The sequence below is a fragment of the Hordeum vulgare genome, chromosome 5H, assembly GCF_904849725.1.
Source record: "Hordeum vulgare subsp. vulgare chromosome 5H, MorexV3_pseudomolecules_assembly, whole genome shotgun sequence".
In the NCBI taxonomy this organism is placed as follows: Eukaryota; Viridiplantae; Streptophyta; class Magnoliopsida; order Poales; family Poaceae; genus Hordeum; species Hordeum vulgare.
Window position 1 is genome coordinate 434,779,872 of NC_058522.1, and position 7,002 is coordinate 434,786,873.

A 7,002-nucleotide genomic window follows, 5' to 3' on the forward strand; every position below is an offset into this window, starting at 1 on the left:
GACTCCGTGAAGCAGACGAACCGATGTAGTCGAACGGGTCCTCACAATCCGACACGCTGCGGATCTCTATTGAGACGAACCAAATCGGAAACACAAATCAACACTCGATATTCTCCACACGATGCACAACACATATGATGCATGATCATCTGAATACATGCAAGACACGGCATGACAAAACACGACAAACAAACACTACACATTAAGTGAAGTTCAATATGCAACGAATTGCATATTGACGAAACTCCACGTTTAATTATTTAGTTCTATCCTGATTAGATACACGACAATATTAAATGTGGTTAAACATGGCAAGAGGTGAAGCGCAATTAATCTACCTATCTAGGCATTTTAAATGAGTTCGAAAATGACATATAGCATCTCCGAGACGACCTCACATGTTAATTTACAATTCTGTCCAGATCTGAACTAACACATTTAATTAGTTGTTAAACAGCAAAAAAAATAGGTTCACGTGATTCTACGCATCGTTACAAGCAATTTACACATAGAGAACATCTCCAACGGAGCTACGGTTCAAAAGATACACGCACCGCAAGATATGAAGGCATGAATGCAATATGTGTGCAACGATGGTCACGAGCACTTCAAAACATACAACCAGCAAGAGAAAATGAAACTACGCGAGATTCTAAGCAAGTTTCATGTAGGACACGATCAAATTGGAGCTACGGATCAAAAGCTACGAGAAAACGAGAAATCACTACAAACTGCCAAAATCAGCCACATAGCATTTTCTACACCCCACAACTACAAGCTACCCAACTCAAATATAATCAACCAAGGCATGACACGAAAGAGGGTAAGAAGCACTACAACAAACAACTAACAACAACTAGCATGGCAGCAAGGAACACTAGGAAAAGAAGACACAAAATGGCATCTCACACACTAGGAAAATTACACCTCATGAAAGTGCAGTTTTCGACCTGAAGCCATATGGACAGCAGCAAAACCAATAGCTACAGGACTCCAAATGGCATGAAAATTCACAGTATGCTAGAGAATTACAAGGGCTACAACTAACTCCATTGGACCAACCTCAAAAGAGCTACAGATCACAAGATACAAGCAAGACAAGACAACAACAAAATGTAACAGATCTCAGACTTAAAAATATTTCAGCACCTCCAGATCAGCACAATTTCTAGCAACTTGAGAGCAAGCAAACCACACCTAAACATGCATTTCTATTGCAACCAAAAATACCAGGGGCTAGAGTAAACATCAAAGAACAACTCCCTAGTTGACAACTTAATCAAACGAAGCACGGAATAAATCCTACAAAATAAACAAAAGGGCATCATGGCAAAATATCGTGCGAACTAACTTGCTCAAAAGCTGAAACTAATTGCACAGAAAAATCCTATGGATTTTTCTACCCCGAAAACATATAAAATATGTGGGGTTGCGCAACAAAAATATTGCCACACGTAAATGCGAGAGAACATCCTAAACACGGAAAATATTCTAGCGGCAAATCCCTACGTGCAAAAATATCAACGTCTACTCTAAAATACATGGCAAGAGGGTTCCTAAAACATGGACATCTAACCTACGACATTTGAGCAAACCGGACACGCGCGAAAAATAAATATGGGCGCCTATCCTATTGGAACAGCACGTTAATCTATGCATTTGGCATGGCAAACCACGTCAAACAAATATGCAAGTTTTACAATCGGATTCTACACGCAAAACTACACCAAAACCATATACTACACGTCGCGAACCGAAGTACGGTTTAAAACTTACACGCGTTTTAAAATACGTCTATTTTCTGGAATTTAATGAAATTCCGAAAACAACCTAAATATCTAATGGGCTGAACAGGTGGACGCAATTTCGCTAAACAGTGCATGGGCGTGGAATAGAGGCTTGGGCGGGGGTTCTCACCTCGGCCAGTTGGGCCGGCCTGGAGAGAGGGGGCAGCCGGCCTGGAGGGTGCTGGTGCGGGCCGGTTGCGGGGAAGCCGAGCTGGGCCAGCTCGACTCCCGCTGGGCCGCGGTCGGTCAACGCGGGGGAGGCGACTGAGCGCTGCTGGCCTCGTCGTCCTCCCGATCCGCGGCAGGGCGACGACGCACAACTGGCGGGGCGAGGCGCCGGCAGGGGTGGAGGCATGCGGCCGGGGAACCAAGGTGGCGGCGCGATTCGGCGGCGGAGGCAGCTGGGTGGCGTTCCCCGGTGAGATCCGCGACGCTGGCAGAGACGGGCGAAGCTCCGGGTTGCGGGCAACCTCCGGTGACGAGGAGGCGGCGGCTCGGGCTCTCCGGCGAGCTGGGGCGCAAGGCGACGGCGGAGGAGCGGCCATGGCGGCGGCCGGCGGTGCTGGAGGCGGGGCACGGCGGCTTGGGCTGCTGCCTCGGGCTCGGGCTGCCATGGACGGGATCTCTGGAGCCTCGGCAGGGAGAGGCTCGGCTGGGGCGGCGCGATCCGGGCCCGGGCGGGCCTCGGATGGGCTCGACGGGCCCATGGCGGCTGGGGCTGGTGGGGGAGAGAGAGAGAGTGGGGGGAATTAGGGTTAGGTAGCACGGATCCCAAGGTAGGAGGAGAGGGGGCTGTCTAAAATACCCGGGGGTGTATTTATAGAGAAAATGGGGGGCTAGGTTAACCAGAATTTTGTTCCGGATCCAACCGTGCGGTCAAATTCGGACGATTCCGAACGCGGGAACGGGTAAGTGGTCGTGTAGGGTGGATATCCGGAGACGAGAGGGAGAACGGGAAGCACGACAACGAATTTTAAAACACCGACAGACGTCCGTCGGTAGACCGAATACGGTGCCGCTACGGTCGATCGTTCGGGTACCAAACAGACTCCGATCGCGACGAAATTCGACAGGCGGCCTAGCTATAACTAATTACGACCGCATGCCAAGTTTCACCCCGATGAGAGAAAGTTTTGCGCACACTTTTAAAAACAGGGATTTGACGATGCCGCGGGCGCGTGCGTGTGTGGTCGGGCTCAGAACGGACAATGACGCGAACCGGCAACTAACAACGGATGCAAGTTTTGAAAACTGGCCGCAACGGAGATGCCGATGCAATGTTCATGATGCGCATGGTGCGATGACGAAGCAACAAATTAAAATACCCACACGACGGAAACGGAAAGGAAAGGGGAATCTTCTAGAATGTCGGCGTCGGGCTTTCACAACTCTCCTACACTACAAGAGGATCTTGCCCCGAGATCCAAGAATGAAAGGGGGAGAGGATGAGAAAGAACAAGAGGTAAAAACTTAGTCGCTTCTTTGACAAACGAGTGAAACCAACGATCCTTGAAGGTAGCAAAGAGATGAGGAATGATATGAGAAAGAAGCAAGAATTCACGGAAAATTTCGGCAGCACTTCGATAGGAAAATAGGACAAAAAATTCGATAAGAAGAGAGAATTAGACAATATTCACAGCCAACAACTAAATATAACAAGGGAACACCATGATCTTGAAAGAACAAGATGATAGACCCAAAAGAGCAATATCAGAAAGCCTCCGGAACAAGAGAATATGAACTAGCTCAAGCGGAAGAAGAGAATGAAGAAAATAATGACAACTACTAACTCCAAAGAACTTGTCAAGCATCCTTGCAAGAAGAATTGAACAGAGTTGTTGGAAAAACAACAACGAAAAGAACAAGACAGTAGTGGGCTTATGGAAACCTTTCAAACTAATGAAGTGACAACCAGCCACTAACAGAACAAGGATTGATTGGGAGAAACAAGATATGACCAATTTCTTACACCAAGAGGAATTATTGAGAACTTGGATTAATGACAAGCACCATGATAGCAACAACCCATAGGAAATGCTTTAGGTGAACTCCAAACCAAGATAGCTCAATGAAGAAATCATGGGTTGAAATATCTCATGATCAAAGAATTGGTGGATTTAATTATCTCATTCTTGAAAGGAAATCTCTTCGAGGCTCCTACACTAACAAGAAGGCTATAATACCACCTCAAAGGATAAAGGAAGAACAAATGCACTGGAAATGCAAGAGAAAGAATACTTGAGGTACTCCAACAGGAATCTTGAAGAACACTTGAGAAAATCACATCCTTGAAGAACCATCATGACGAGCCTCCGTATCAAAAGGATGATGCAAAGATAAGAAGGTAGAAAATAATAAGATTATGACCTTGCGAAGATTTAGATGGAGTCTCACAAAGAGATACTTAAAAGAACTTGGAACTCTGGAAAAGAAAAGATTAGAACACTTGAGAAAAAGGAATTGATATCAAAGCCACTCCGGAAGAAGAATTTAAACCATTTGATGAAGTAAGAATAAGAATTATGTTATGCTTATCCTTCATCAAGTTTAATTGATGACAAGCACGGAATTAGCATACAACTTATTCTTCTTGAAAGAATCTTGAAGAGACAGAGAGATAATCACCACTTGAAGCATAATTGAAGGAAGCGCCGGTGAGAATTCACAATTGAATGGGAATACCCAGAATTAATGGATACACATGAGAATGAAGAGATCATGATCCACCTGAAATAAAACTAGAACAAGGCACCGGATAAACGAGAGACGAACGAAGAGACAACGATTGAGAAGAATTGAGGATGAAAGCTGAAAGCTGAGCACGAAGAATCTTCTAAAATGATGGCCTTCGGAGGATCGAGAATGAAAACAACTCAGAGAAGCACCGGATAGCAAGAAAGGGATTACTCATGATTGGCAACAAATAAGATGATGGCACAAAGCTGAAATGATGAATCTACAATAGAATGGACCAAGATTAAGAGAAACACTCCTTCGAATTGCAAGCTGAGAATGATGACGAGAAACAACACCACAAATAATTGAGACACTTCGGAATGAAGAAGAATGCAAGGTTGAGCCAAATATGAGAATTAATTCAAATAGATCTTGACGAAGGGATATGACCGATGGAAATCATACTTACGTCATAGTTGAAAAGAATTAATGATCTCCGGGCAAGGATTAAAAGAGCCAGGAAAGATCCTGGGAAAGAACCTGTGGGTTATGGGCCCACTCAAAGAAACCACCGTTAGAAAAGATTGCTTAGAAGAGAGATAATGCACCGGTATGAAGAGAACTAGATGAGGTTAGCACCTCGAAATAATTAAAAGATTGGAAACAAGAACTTCTAAGATAGCTTCAACGCTCCGGATAGAAAAGAGAGGAATGAATAACAAGAAGACTGACAAGAATTTCCAACATAGGAAAGAATTACAGGGATGAATAGGATATAGTGAACACGGATAGCTTAAACTGAATTCACCGGAAAAGATGACAAGAATGAATAAATATGACATGAATCTCGTGAGAATCTTCACAATGAATCACCGGGTAAGAGAGAAAAGAACAGATAGCGGAAGCACAAAGAAGAGAAAACTCTTGGATGAAAATTGAATCACTGAAGAAAAAGGGTGGGAGGGTGGGGAAAAACAAAGACAACTTGGGACAGATGAGATGAACTCCGGAATACATGAGAGATTGATCTTGCACAATTGGAGAGGATTGAATTCACTGAAGAGAAGCACACCGGTTGAAAAAGAATTAACATGACGACTCCGGTTGACAAGAATTGATAAGAAAATTGATTTGAGCAACAGAGTTAATACTCTCATGAAAAATATGAGAACACCACTTAGGAAGGATCTGAAATCACCACTTGACATTGAAGCAACACGAATTTGTTGGAAGATCGTCATATAAGTAACTACTTGAATTCCCACCTATGAATTCCCGAAATATCTAGTCATGCAATCTGGTACACGGATACAAGGAGTAATAATCACACAACTCCTATACTAACCCGTCACCTGTATCACATCCGTCAACACACAACCAGAATCTCGGACCTTCATCTACAAGAGACCCTCGTGATCACAACGATACAAAGTATGGTAGTACTCCCGAACAATCTGCACCAGTACTGGGGACATCGGGGTTATCTCGCCACTACTAGTATTGAAGCAATTACGAACATCCTTCGTTCTGAGATACTAAGAAATCTGAATGATAACGATGTGCTCGAGAATCCCCTGGAGCTCAACTCCCTTGAAACTCAAACAGATAGGAGGCACCAAGACAGAACTCCGTCACATCGGCATCATATAGATTCCAAAAATATCCGCATGAACCTAAAAAAAAATTGAGTGAGAAGAGGAGTAGAATTAAATTATTACGTCAAGATTCCTCACCAGAGCATAGAAGAGGATAAAAAAGAATCCTACTCTCCGATATATAACTAGACTCAAAGCAGTTTTTCACTAGACTCGACTCGGCCAAGTTCGATCAATCAAGGGGACTCCTAGGTCGGTACTGCTCTGGTACCAACTTGTCATGCCCAAGATGCGACCCTATCCTCAATTTGGCACGAAGGCCTCGTCAGGGATAGAAGCGCATCTCGTCGTGTCGCAAGAATGGATATCGTTACAAGTACATGTACTGAAAAGAAGAGATATATATATATATATATATATATATATATATATATATATAGAATTGGCTTACACTCGCCACAAGCAACATCAGAGTCACATCAGTACATTACATATTCATCAAGAATAAGAGGAGGGTCCGACTACGGACAAAAACAAACGACAAAAGAAGAACGACGTCCATCCTTGCTATCCCAGGCTGCCGGCCTGGAACCCATCCTAGATCAATGAAGAAGAAGAAGAAGAAGCAACTCCAAATGAACAATCAACGCGCTCGCGTCAAGTAACCTTTACCTGTACCCGCAACTAGTGTTGTAGTAATCTGTGAGCCACAGGGGGACTCAACAATCTCATTTCCAAAGGTATCAAGACTAGCAAAGCTTAATGGGTGAGGTATGGTTAAGTGGTGAGGTTGCAGCAGCGGCTAAGCATATATTTGGTGGCTAACTTACGAGTACAAGAAATAAGAGGGGGAAGATCTATGCATAGCGGACGTGTCTACTGGTGATCAAATGAATGATCCTGAACACCTACCTACGTCAGACATAACCCCACCGTGTCCTCGA